The sequence below is a fragment of the Calliopsis andreniformis genome, unplaced genomic scaffold, assembly GCF_051401765.1.
Source record: "Calliopsis andreniformis isolate RMS-2024a unplaced genomic scaffold, iyCalAndr_principal scaffold0004, whole genome shotgun sequence".
NCBI lineage: Eukaryota > Metazoa > Arthropoda > Insecta > Hymenoptera > Andrenidae > Calliopsis > Calliopsis andreniformis.
Genome location: NW_027480424.1, coordinates 13835280 through 13848632, shown reverse-complemented (window position 1 = coordinate 13848632; position 13353 = coordinate 13835280).

Genomic DNA, 13353 nt, shown 5'->3' with positions numbered 1-13353 from the left:
GAAGTGAACGCCAGAAGCATAAAATACAATATAAATACAACAGCTTTTCAATCGTATAAAACGAATGATTGCAACCAGTGTGAAAGTTACGGACATTTCTACATTCCGGCCAACCTAGGCTTCACCCTAGGGCGTTGCTCCTCCAGATCGAATAGTTCGGGCCTTAGAAGTCAACGCCAGAAGCATAAAATACAATAAAGATGCAACAGTTTTTCCATCGTTTTACAGGAATAACTGCAACCAGTGTGAATGTACTGGTCATTTCTACGTTCCGGATAACCTAGGTTTCACTCTAGGGCGTTGCTCTACCAGATCGAATAGCTAGCGACTTAGAATTCAACGCCAGAAGGATAAAATACAATATAAGTACAACAGTTATTCCATCGTATAAAATGAGTAGTTGCAAACATTGTGAAAGTAACGGTCATTTCTACGTTCAGGGCAACCTAGGCTTCACTCTAAGGCGTTGCTCGACCAGATCGAATAGCTAGGGCCTTAGAAGTCAACGCCCGAAGCATAAAATACAAAATAAATAGAACAGTTTTTCCATCGAATAAAACGAATAATTGCTACAAGTGTGAAAGTTATGGTCATTTCTACGTTCCGGGCAACCTAGGCTTCACCCAAGGGCGTTGTTTCACCAGATGGAATAGTTAGGGCCTAAGAAGGCAACGCCAGAAGCATAAAATACAATATAAATATAACAGTTTTTCCATCGTATAAAACGAATAATAGGAACCAGTGTGAAATTTATGGTCATTTCTACATTCCGAGCAACCTAGGCTTCACTCGAGAGCGTTGCTCCACAAGATCGAATAGTTAGGTCCTTAGACGTCAACGCCAGAAGCATAAAATACGATATAAATAAAACAGTCTGTCCATCGTAGAACAGGAATAATTGCAACCAGTGTGAAAGTTATGGTCATTTCTGCGTTCCGGGCAACCTAGGCTTCACTCTAGGGCGTTGCTCCACCAGATCAAACAGTTAGGGCCTTAGAAGTCAATGCCCGAAGCATAAAATACAATATAAATACAACAGCTTTTCAATCGTATAAAACGAATATTTGCAACCAGTGTGAAAGTTAACGTCATTTCTACTTTCCGGGCAACCTAGGCTTCACCCTAGGGCGTTGCTCCACCAGATCGAATAGTTAGGGCCTTAGAAGTCAACGCCAGAAGCATAAAATGCAATAAAGATGCAACAGTTTTTCCATCGTATAACAGGAATAACTGCAAACATTGTGAAAGTACTGGTCATTTCTACGTTCCGGGTAACCTAGGTTTCACTCTAGGGCGTTGCTCCACCAGATTGAGTAGCTAGGGACTTAGAATTCAACGCCATAAGAATAAAATACAATATAAATATAACAGTTTTTCCATCGTATAAAACGAATAATATCAACCAGTGTGAAAGTTATGGTCATTTCAACGTTCCGGGCAATCTAGGCTTCACTCTAGGGCGTTGCTCCACCAGATCGAATAGTTAGGGCCTAAGAAGTCAACGCCCAAAGCATAAAATGCAAAATAAATAGAACAGTTTTTCCATCGTATAAAACGAATAATTGCTACCAGTGTAAAAGTTATGGTCATTTCTACGTTCAGGGCAACCTAGGCTTCACTCTAGGGAGCTGCTCCACCATATCGAATAGTTAGGGCCTAAGAAGTCCACGCCCGAAGCATAAAGTACGATAAAGATGCAACAGTTTTTCCATCGTATAAAACGAATGATTGCAACCAGTGTGAAATTTATGGTCATTCCTACATTCCGAGCAACCTAGGCTTCACTCTAGAGCGTTGCCCCGCAAGATCGAATAGTTAGGTCCTTAGTCGTCAACGCCAGAAGCATAAAATACGATATAAATACAACAGTTTGTCCATCGTAGAACAGGAATAATTGCAACCAGTGTGAAAGTTATGGTCATTTCTACGTTCCGGGCAACCTAGTCTTCACCCTAGTGTGTTGCACCACCAGATCGAATAGTTAGGGCCTTAGAAGTCAACGCCCGATGCACAAAAAACAAAATAAATAGAACAGTTTTTCCATCGTATAAAACGAATAATTTCTACCAGTGTGAAAGTAATGGTCATTTCTACGTTCCCGGCAACGTAGGTTCCACTCTAGGGCGTTGATCCACCAGAGGGAATAGTTAGGGCCTAAGAAGTCAACGCCAGAAGCATAAAATACAATATAAATACAACAGCTTTTCAATCGTATAAAACGAATAATTCCAACCAGTGTGAATGCTATGGACATTTCTACATTCCGGCCAACCTAGGCTTCACCCTAGGGCGTTGCTCCACCAGATCGAATAGTTAGGGCCTTAGAAGTCACGCCAGAAGCATAAAATACAATAAAGAAGCAACAGTTTTTCCATCGTTTTACAGGAGTAACTGCAACCAGTGTGAATGTACTGGTCATTTCTACGTTCCGGATAACCTAGGCTTCACTCTAGGTCGTTGCTCCACCAGATCAAATAGCTAGCGTCTTAGAATTAAACGCCAGAAGCATAGAATACAATAAAAATACAACAGTTTTTCCATCGTATAAAAGGAATAATTGCAACCAGTTTGAATGTAATGGTCATTTCTACGTTCCGGGCAACCTAGGCTTCACTCTAGGGCGTTGCTCCTCCACATCGATTAGTTAGGTCCTAAGAAGTCAACGCCAGATGCATAAAATACGATATAAATACAACAACCTTTCCATCGTATAAAAGGAATAATTGCAACCAGTGTGAAAGTAATGGTCATTTCTACGTTCCGGGCAACGTAGGTTTCACACTACGGCGTTGATCCACCAGAGGGAATAGTTAGGACCTAAGAATTCAACGCCAGAAGGATAAAATACAATATATGTACAACAGTTATTCCATCGAATAAAATGAGTAGTTGCAAATATTGTGAATGTAATGGTCATTTCTACGTTCCGGGCAACCTAGGCTTCACTCTAGGGCGTTGCTCCACCAGATCGAATAGTTAGGGCCTTCGAAGTCCTCGCCAGAAGCATAAAATACAATATAAATACAACAGCTTTTCAATCGTATAAAACGAATAATTGCAACCAGTGTGAAAGTTATGGACATTTCTACATTCCGGCCAACCAAGGCTTCACCCTAGGGCGTTGCTCCACCAGATGGAATAGTTAGGGCCTTAGAAGTCAACGCCAGAAGCATAAAATGCAATAAAGATGCAACAGTTTTTCCATCGTATAAAACGAATAATTGCTACCAGTGTGAAAGTTATGGTCATTTCTACTTTCCGGGCAACCTAGGCTTCACCCTAGGGCGTTGTTCAACCAGATGGAATAGTTAGGGCCTAAGAAGTCAACGCCAGAATCATAAAATACGATATAAATACAGCAGCTTTTCCACCGTATAAAACGAATAATTGCTACCAGTGTAAAAGTTATGGTCATTTCTACGTTCAGGGCAACCTAGGCTTCACTCTAGGGAGCTGCTCCCCCATATCGATTAGTTAGGGCCTAAGAAGTCCACGCCCGAAGCATAAAGTACGATAAAGATGCAACAGTTTTTCCATCGCATAAAACGAATGATTGCAACCAGTGTGAAATTTATGGTCATTCCTACATTCCGAGCAACCTAGGCTTCACTCTAGAGCGTTGCCCCACAAGATCGAATAGTTAGGTCCTTAGTCGTCAACGCCAGAAGCATAAAATACGATATAAATACAACAGTTTGTCCATCGTAGAAAAGGAATAATTGCAACCAGTGTGAAAGTTATGGTCATTTCTACGTTCCGGGCAACCTAGTCTTCACCCTAGAGTGTTGCACCACCAGATCGAATAGTTAGGGCCTTAGAAGTCAACGCCCGAAGCACAAAATACAAAAGAAATAGAACAGTTTTTCCATCGTATAAAACGAATAATTGCTACCAGTGTGAAGGTTATGGTCATTTCTACTTTCCGCGCAGCCTAGGCTTCACCCTAGGGCGTTGTTCAACCAGATGGAATAGTTAGGGCCTAAGAAGTCAACGCCAGAATCATAAAATACGATATAAATACAGCAGCTTTTCCACCGTATAAAACGAATAATTGCAACCAGTGTGAAAGTAATGGTCATTTCTACGTTGCGGGCAACGTAGGTTTCACACGACGGCGTTGATCCACCAGAGGGAATAGTAAGGGCCCAAGAATTCAACGCCAGAAGGATAAAATACAATATAAGTACAACAGTTATTCCATCGTATAAAATGAGTAGTTGCAAATATTGTGAAAGTAATGGTCATTTCTACGTTCCTGGCAACCTAGGCTTCACTCTAGGGCGTTGCTCCACCAGATCGAATAGTTAGGGCCTTCGAAGTCCTCGCCAGAAGCGTAAAATACGATAAAGATGCAATAGTTTTTCCATCGTATCAAACGAATGATTGGAACCAGGGTGAATGTAATGGTCATTTCTACGTTCCGGGAAACCTAGGCTTCACTCTAGGGCGTTGCTCCACCAGATCGATTAGTTAGGTCCTAAGAAGTCAACGCCAGAAGCATAAAATACGATATAAATACAACAGCTTTTCCATCGTATAAAACGAATAATTGCAACCAATGTGAAAGTAATGGTCATTTCTGCGTTCCGGGCAACGTAGGTTTCACACTACGGCGTTGATCCACCAGAGGGAATAGTTAGGGCCTAAGAAGTCAACGCCAGAAGCATAAAATACAATATAAATACAACAGCTTTTCAATCGTATAAAACGAATAATTGCAACCAGTGTGAAAGCTATGAACATTTCTACATTCCGGCCAACCTAGGCTTCACCCTAGGGCGTTGCTCCACCAGATCGAATAGTTAGGGCCTTAGAAGTCAACGCCAGAAGCATAAAATACAATAAAGATGCAACAGTTTTTCCATCGTTTTACAGGAGTAACTGCAACCAGTGTGAATGTACTGGTCATTTCTACGTTCCGGATAACCTAGGTTTCACTCTAGGGCGTTGCTCTACCAGATCGAATAGCTAGGGACTTAGAATTCAACGCCAGAGTCATAAAATACAATATAAATACAACAGCTTTTCCATCGTACAAAATGAATAATAGCAAACAGTGTGAAAGTAATGGTCATTTCTACGTTCCGGGCAACCTAGGCTTCACTTTAGGGCGTTGTTCCACCAGATCGAATAGCTAGGGACTTAGAATTCATCGCTAAAAGCATAAAATACGATTAAAGTCCAACAGCTTTCCATCGTATAACAGGAATAGTTGCAACCAGTGTGAAAGTAATGGTCATTTCTACGTTCCGGGCAACGTAGGTTTCACTCTAGGGCGTCGATCCACCAGAGGCAATAGTTAGGGCCTAAGAAGACAACGCCAGAAGCATAAAATACAGTATAAATACAACAGCTTTTCAATCGTATAAAACGAATAATTGCAACCAGTGTGAAAGTTATGGACATTTCTACATTCCGGCCAACCTAGGCTTCACCCTAGGGCGTTGCTCCACCAGATCGAATAGTTAGGGCCTTAGAAGTCAACGCCAGAAGCATAAAATACAATAAAGATGCAACAGTTTTTCCATCGTTTTACAGGAACAACTGCAACCAGTGTGAATGTACTGGTCATTTCTACGTTCCGGATAACCTAGGTTTCACTCTAGGGCGTTGCTCTACCAGATCGAATAGCTAGGGACTTAGAATTCAACGCCAGAAGGATAAAATACAATATAAGTACAACAGTTATTCCATCGTATAAAATGAGTAGTTAAAAACATTGTGAAAGTAATGGTCATTTCTACGTTCCGGGCAACCTAGGCCTCACTCTACGGCGTTGCTCCACCACATCTAATAGCTACGGCCTTAGAAGTCAACGGCAGAGGCATAAAAAACAATATAAATACAACAGTTTTTCCATCGTATAAAACGAATGATTGCAACCAGTGTGAAATTTATGGTCATTTCTACATTCCGAGCAACCTAGGCTTCACTCTAGAGCGTTGCTCCACAAGATCGAATATGTAGGTCCTTAGACGTCAACGCCAGAAGCATAAAATACGATATAAATAAAACAGTTTGTCCATCGTAGAACAGGAATAATTGCAACCAGTGTGAAAGTTATGGTCATTTCTACGAACAGGGCAACCTAGTCTTCACCCTAGTGTGTTGCACCACCAGATCGAATAGTTAGGGCCTTAGAAGTCAACGCCCGAAGCTTAAAATACAAAATAAATAGAACAGTTTTTCCATCGTATAAAACGAATAATTGCTACCAGTGTGAAAGTTATGGTCATTTCTACTTTCCGGGAAACCTAGGCTTCACCCTAGGGCGTTGTTCAACCAGATCGAATAGTTAGTTCCTAAGAAGTCAACGCCAGATGCATAAAATACGATATAAATACAACAACCTTTCCATCGTATAAAACGAATAATTGCAACCAGTGTGAAAGTTATGGTCATTTCAACGTTCCGGGCAATCTAGGCTTCACTCTAGGGCGTTGCTCCACCAGATCGAATAGTTAGGGCCTAAGAAGTCAACGCCCAAAGCATAAAATGCAAAATAAATAGAACAGTTTTTCCATCGTATAACACGAATAATTGCTACCAGTGTAAAAGTTATGGTCATTTCTACGTTCAGGGCAACCTAGGCTTCACTCTAGGGAGATGCTCCACCATATCGAATAGTTAGGGCCTAAGAAGTCCACGCCCGAAGCATAAAGTACGATAAAGATGCAACAGTTTTTCCATCGTATAAAACGAATGATTGCAACCAGTGTGAAATTTATGGTCATTCCTACATTCCGAGCAACCTAGGCTTCACTCTAGAGCGTTGCCCCACAAGATCGAATAGTTAGGTCCTTAGTCGTCAACGCCAGAAGCATAAAATACGATATAAATACAACAGTTTGTCCATCGTAGAACAGGAATAATTGCAACCAGTGTGAAAGTTATGGTCATTTCTACGTTCCGGGCAACCTAGTCTTCACCCTAGTGTGTTGCACCACCAGATCGAATAGTTAGGGCCTTAGAAGTCAACGCCCGAAGCACAAAATACAAAATAAATAGAACAGTTTTTCCATCGTATAAAACGAATAATTGCTACCAGTGTGAAAGTTATGGTCATTTCTACTTTCCGGGCAACCTAGGCTTCACCCTAGGTCGTTGTTCAACCAGATGGAATAGTTAGGGCCTAAGAAGTCAACGCCAGAATCATAAAATACGATATAAATACAGCAGCTTTTCCACCGTATAAAACGAATAATTGCAACCAGTGTGAAAGTAATGGTCATTTCTACGTTGCGGGCAACGTAGGTTTCACACTACGGCGTTGATCCACCAGAGGGATTAGTAAGGGCCCAAGAATTCAACGCCAGAAGGATAAAATACAATATAAGTACAACAGTTATTCCATCGTATAAAATGAGTAGTTGCAAATATTGTGAAAGTAATGGTCATTTCTACGTTCCTGGCAACCTAGGCTTCACTCTAGGGCGTTGCTCCACCAGATCGAATAGTTAGGGCCTTCGAAGTCCTCGCCAGAAGCGTAAAATACGATAAAGATGCAATAGTTTTTCCATCGTATCAACCGAATGATTGCAACCAGTGTGAATGTAATGGTCATTTCTACGTTCCGGGAAACCTAGGCTTCACTCTAGGGCGTTGCTCCACCAGATCGATTAGTTAGGTCCTAAGAAGTCAACGCCAGAAGCATAAAATACGATATAAATACAACAGCTTTTCCATCGTATAAAACGAATAATTGCAACCAATGTGAAAGTAATGGTCATTTCTACGTTCCGGGCAACGTAGGTTTCACACTACGGCGTTGATCCACCAGATCGAATAGTTAGGGCCTAAGAAGTCAACGCCAGAAGCATAAAATACAATATAAATGTAACAGTTTTTCCATCGTATAAAACGAATAATAGTAAACAGTGTGAAAGTAATGGTCATTTCTACGTACCGGGCAACCTAGTCCTCACTCTACGGCGTTGCTCCACCACATCTAATAGCTACGGCCTTAGAAGTCAACGGCAGAGGCATAAAATACAATATAAATACAACAGTTTTTCCATCGTATAAAACGAATGATTGCAACCAGTGTGAAATTTATTGTCATTTCTACATTCCGAGCAACCTAGGCTTCACTCTAGAGCGTTGCTCCACAAGATCGAATATGTAGGTCCATAGACGTCAACGCCAGAAGCATAAAATACGATATAAATAAAACAGTCTGTCCATCGTAGAACAGGAATAATTGCAACCAGTGTGAAAGTTATGGTCATTTCTGCGTTCCGGGCAACCTAGGCTTCACTCTAGGGCGTTGCTCCACCGGATCAAACAGTTAGGGCCTTAGAAGTCAATGCCCGAAGCATAAAATACAATATAAATACAAAAGTTTTTCCATCGAATAAAACGAATAATTGCTACCAGTGTGAAAGTAATGGTCATTTCTACGTTCCGAGCAACCTAGGCGTCACTCTAGGGCGTTGCTCCACCAGATCGAATAGCTAGGAACTTAGAATTCATCGCTAAAAGCATAAAATACAATTAAAGTACAACAGCTTTCCATCGTATAACAGGAAGAATTGCAACCAGTGTGAAAGTAATGGTCATTTCTACGTTCCGGGCATCGTAGGTTTCACTCTAGGGCGTCGATCCACCAGAGGGAATAGTTAGGGCCTAAGAAGTCAACGCCAGAAGCATAAAATACAATACAAATACAACAGCTTTTCAATCGTATAAAACGAATAATTGCAACCAGTGTGACAGTTATGGCCATTTCTACATTCCGACCAACCTAGGCTTCACCCTAGGGCGTTGCTCCACCAGATCGAATAATTAGGGCCTTAGAAGTCAACGCCAGAAGCATAAAATGCAATAAAGATGCAACAGTTTTTCCACCGTATAACAGGAATAACTGCAAACAGTGTGAAAGTACTGGTCATTTCTACGTTCCGGGTAACCTAGGTTTCACTCTAGGGCGTTGCTCCACCAGATTGAGTAGCTAGGAACTTAGAATTCAACGCCATAAGAATAAAATACAATATAAATGTAACAGTTTTTCCATCGTATAAAACGAATAATATCAACCAGTGTGAAAGTTATGGTCATTTCAACGTTCCGGGCAATCTAGGCTTCACTCTAGGTCGTTGCTCCACCAGATCAAATAGCTAGCGTCTTAGAATTAAACGCCAGAAGCATAGAATACAGTAAAAATACAACAGTTTTTCCATCGTATAAAACGAATAATTGCAACCAGTGTGAAAGTAATGGTCATTTCTACGTTCCGGGCAACGTAGGTTTCACACTACGGCGTTGATCCACCAGAGGGAATAGTTAGGGCCTAAGAATTCAACGCCAGAAGGATAAAATACAATATAAGTACAACAGTTATTCCATCGAATAAAATGAGTAGTTGCAAATATTGTGAATGTAATGGTCATTTCTACGTTCCGGGCAACCTAGGCTTCACTCTAGGGCGTTGCTCCACCAGATCGAATAGTTAGGGCCTTCGAAGTCCTCGCCAGAAGCATAAAATACAATATAAATACAACAGCTTTTCAATCGTATAAAACGAATAATTGCAACCAGTGTGAAAGTTATGGACATTTCTACATTCCGGCCAACCTAGGCTTCACCCTAGGGCGTTGCTCCACCAGATCGAATAGTTAGGGCCTTAGAAGTCAACGCCAGAAGCATAAAATGCAATAAAGATGCAACAGTTTTTCCATCGTATAACAGGAATAACTGCAAACATTGTGAAAGTACTGGTCATTTCTACGTTCCGGGTAACCTAGGTTTCACTCTAGGGCGTTGCTCCACCAGATTGAGTAGCTGGGGACTTAGAATTCAACGCCATAAGAATAAAATACAATATAAATATAACAGTTTTTCCATCGTATAAAACGAATAATATCAACCAGTGTGAAAGTTGTGGTCATTTCAACGTTCCGGGCAATCTAGGCTTCACTCTAGGGCGTTGCACCTCCAGATCGAATAGTTAGGGCCTAAGAAGTCAACGCCCAAAGCATAAAATGCAAAATAAATAGAACAGTTTTTCCATCGTATAAAACGGATAATTGCTACCAGTGTAAAAGTTATGGTCATTTCTACGTTCAGGGCAACCTAGGCTTCACTCTAGGGAGTTGCTCCACCATATCGAATAGTTAGGGCCTAAGAAGTCCACGCCCGAAGCATAAAGTACGATAAAGATGCAACAGTTTTTCCATCGTATAAAACGAATGATTGCAACCAGTGTGAAATTTATGGTCATTCCTACATTCCGAGCAACCTAGGCTTCACTCTAGGGCGTTGATCCACCAGAGGGAATAGCTAGGGCCTAAGAAGTCAACGCCAGAAGCATAAAATACAATATAAATACAACAGCTTTTCAATCGTATAAAACGAATAATTGCAACCAGTGTGAAAGCTATGGACATTTCTACATTCCGGCCAACCTAGGCTTCACCCTAGGGCGTTGCTCCACCAGATCGAATAGTTAGGGCCTTAGAAGTCAACGCCAGAAGCATAAAATACAATAAAGATGCAACAGTTTTTCCATCGTTTTACAGGAGTAACTGCAACCAGTGTGAATGTACTGGTCATTTCTACGTTCCGGGCAACGTAGGTTTCACTCGAGGGCGCTGATCCACCAGAGGGAATAGTTAGGGCCTAAGAAGTCAACGCCAGAAGCATAAAATACAATATAAATACAACAGCTCTTCAATCGTATAAAACGAATGCTTGCAACCAGTGTGAAAGTTACGGACATTTCTACATTCCGGCCAACCTAGGCTTCACCCTAGGGCGTTGCTCCTCCAGATCGAATAGTTCGGGCCTTAGAAGTCAACGCCAGAAGCATAAAATACATTAAAGATGCAACAGTTTTTCCATCGTATAACAGGTATAACTGCAACCAGTGTGAAAGTAATGGTCATTTCTACGTTCCGGGCAACGTAGGTTTCACTCTAGGGCGTTGATCCACCAGAGGGAATAGTTAGGGCCTAAGAAGTCAACGCCAGAAGCATAAAATACAATATAAATACAACAGCTTTTCAATCGTATAAAACGAATAATTGCAACCAGTGTGAAAGCTATGGACATTTCTACATTCCGGCCAACCTAGGCTTCACCCTAGGGCGTTGCTCCACCAGATCGAATAGTTAGGGCCTTAGAAGTCAACGCCAGAAGCATAAAATACAATAAAGATGCAACAGTTTTTCCATCGTTTTATAGGAGTAACTGCAACCAGTGTGAATGTACTGGCCATTTCTACGTTCCGGATAACCTAGGTTTCACTCTAGGGCGTTGTTCTACCAGATCGAATAGCTAGGGACTTAGAATTCAACGCCAGAGTCATAAAATACAATATAAATACAACAGCTTTTCCATCGTACAAAATGAATAATAGCAAACAGTGTGAAAGTAATGGTCATTTCTACGTTCCGGGCAACCTAGGCTTCACTTTAGGTCGTTGCTCCACCAGATCCAATAGCTAGCGACTTAGAATTAAACGCCAGAAGCATAGAATACAATAAAAATACAACAGTTTTTCCATCGTGTAACAGGAATAATTGCAACCAGTGTGAATGTAATGGTCATTTCTACGTTCCGGCAACCTAGGTTTCTCTCCAGGGCGTTGCTCCACCAGATCGAATAGTTAGTTCCTAAGAAGTCAACGCCAGATGCATAAAATACGATATAAATACAACAACCTTTCCATCGTATAAAACGAATAATTGCAACCAGTGTGAAAGTAATGGTCATTTCTACGTTCCGAGCAACCTAGGCGTCACTCTAGGGCGTTGTTCCACCAGATCGAATAGCTAGGGACTTAGAATTCATCGCTAAAAGCATAAAATACGATTAAAGTCCAACAGCTTTCCATCGTATAACAGGAATAGTTGCAACCAGTGTGAAACTAATGGTCATTTCTACGTTCCGGGCAACGTAGGTTTCACTCTAGGGCGTCGATCCACCAGAGGCAATAGTTAGGGCCTAAGAAGACAACGCCAGAAGCATAAAATACAATATAAATACAACAGCTTTTCAATCGTATAAAACGAATAATTGCAACCAGTGTGAAAGTTATGGACATTTCTACATTCCGGCCAACCTAGGCTTCACCCTAGGGCGTTGCTCCACCAGATCGAATAGTTAGGGCCTTAGAAGTCAACGCCAGAAGCATAAAATACAATAAAGATGCAACAGTTTTTCCATCGTTTTACAGGAACAACTGCAACCAGTGTGAATGTACAGGTCATTTCTACGTTCCGGATAACCTAGGTTTCACTCTAGGGCGTTGCTCTACCAGATCGAATAGCTAGGGACTTAGAATTCTACGCCAGAAGGATAAAATACAATATAAGTACAACAGTTATTCCATCGTATAAAATGAGTAGTTGCAAACATTGTGAAAGTAATGGTCATTTCTACGTTCCGGGCAACCTAGGCCTCACTCTACGGCGTTGCTCCACCACATCTAATAGCTACTGCCTTAGAAGTCAACGGCAGAGGCATAAAATACAATATAAATACAACAGTTTTTCCATCGTATAAAACGAATGATTGCAACCAGTGTGAAATTTATGGTCATTTCTACATTCCGAGCAACCTAGGCTTCACTCTAGAGCGTTGCTCCACAAGATCGAATATGTAGGTCCTTAGACGTCAACGCCAGAAGCATAAAATACAAAATAAATAGAACAGTTTTTCCATCGTATAAAACGAATAATTGCTACCAGTGTGAAAGTTATGGTCATTTCTACTTTCCGGGTAACCTAGGCTTCACCCTAGGGCGTTGTTCAACCAGATGGAATAGTTAGGGCCTAAGAAGTCAACGCCAGAATCATAAAATACGATATAAATACAGCAGCTTTTCCACCGTATAAAACGAATAATTGCAACCAGTGTGAAAGTAATGGTCATTTCTACGTTGCAGGCAACGTAGGTTTCACACTACGGCGTTGATCCACCAGAGGGAATAGTAAGGGCCCAAGAATTCAACGCCAGAAGGATAAAATACAATATAAGTACAACAGTTATTCCATCGTATAAAATGAGTAGTTGCAAATATTGTGAAAGTAATGGTCATTTCTACGTTCCTGGCAACCTAGGCTTCACTCTAGGGCGTTGCTCCACCAGATCGAATAGTTAGGGCCTAAGAAGTCAACGCCCAAAGCATAAAATACAATAAAGATACAACAGTTTTTCCATCGTTTTACAGGAATAACTGCAACCAGTGTGAATGTACTGGTCATTTCCATGTTCCGGGCAACCTAGGCTTCACTCTAGGGCGTTGTTCCACCAGATCGAATAGTTAGGGCCTAAGAAGTCAACGCCAGAGGCATAAAATACAATATAAATACAACAGCTTTTCCATCGTACAAAATGAATAATTGCAAACAG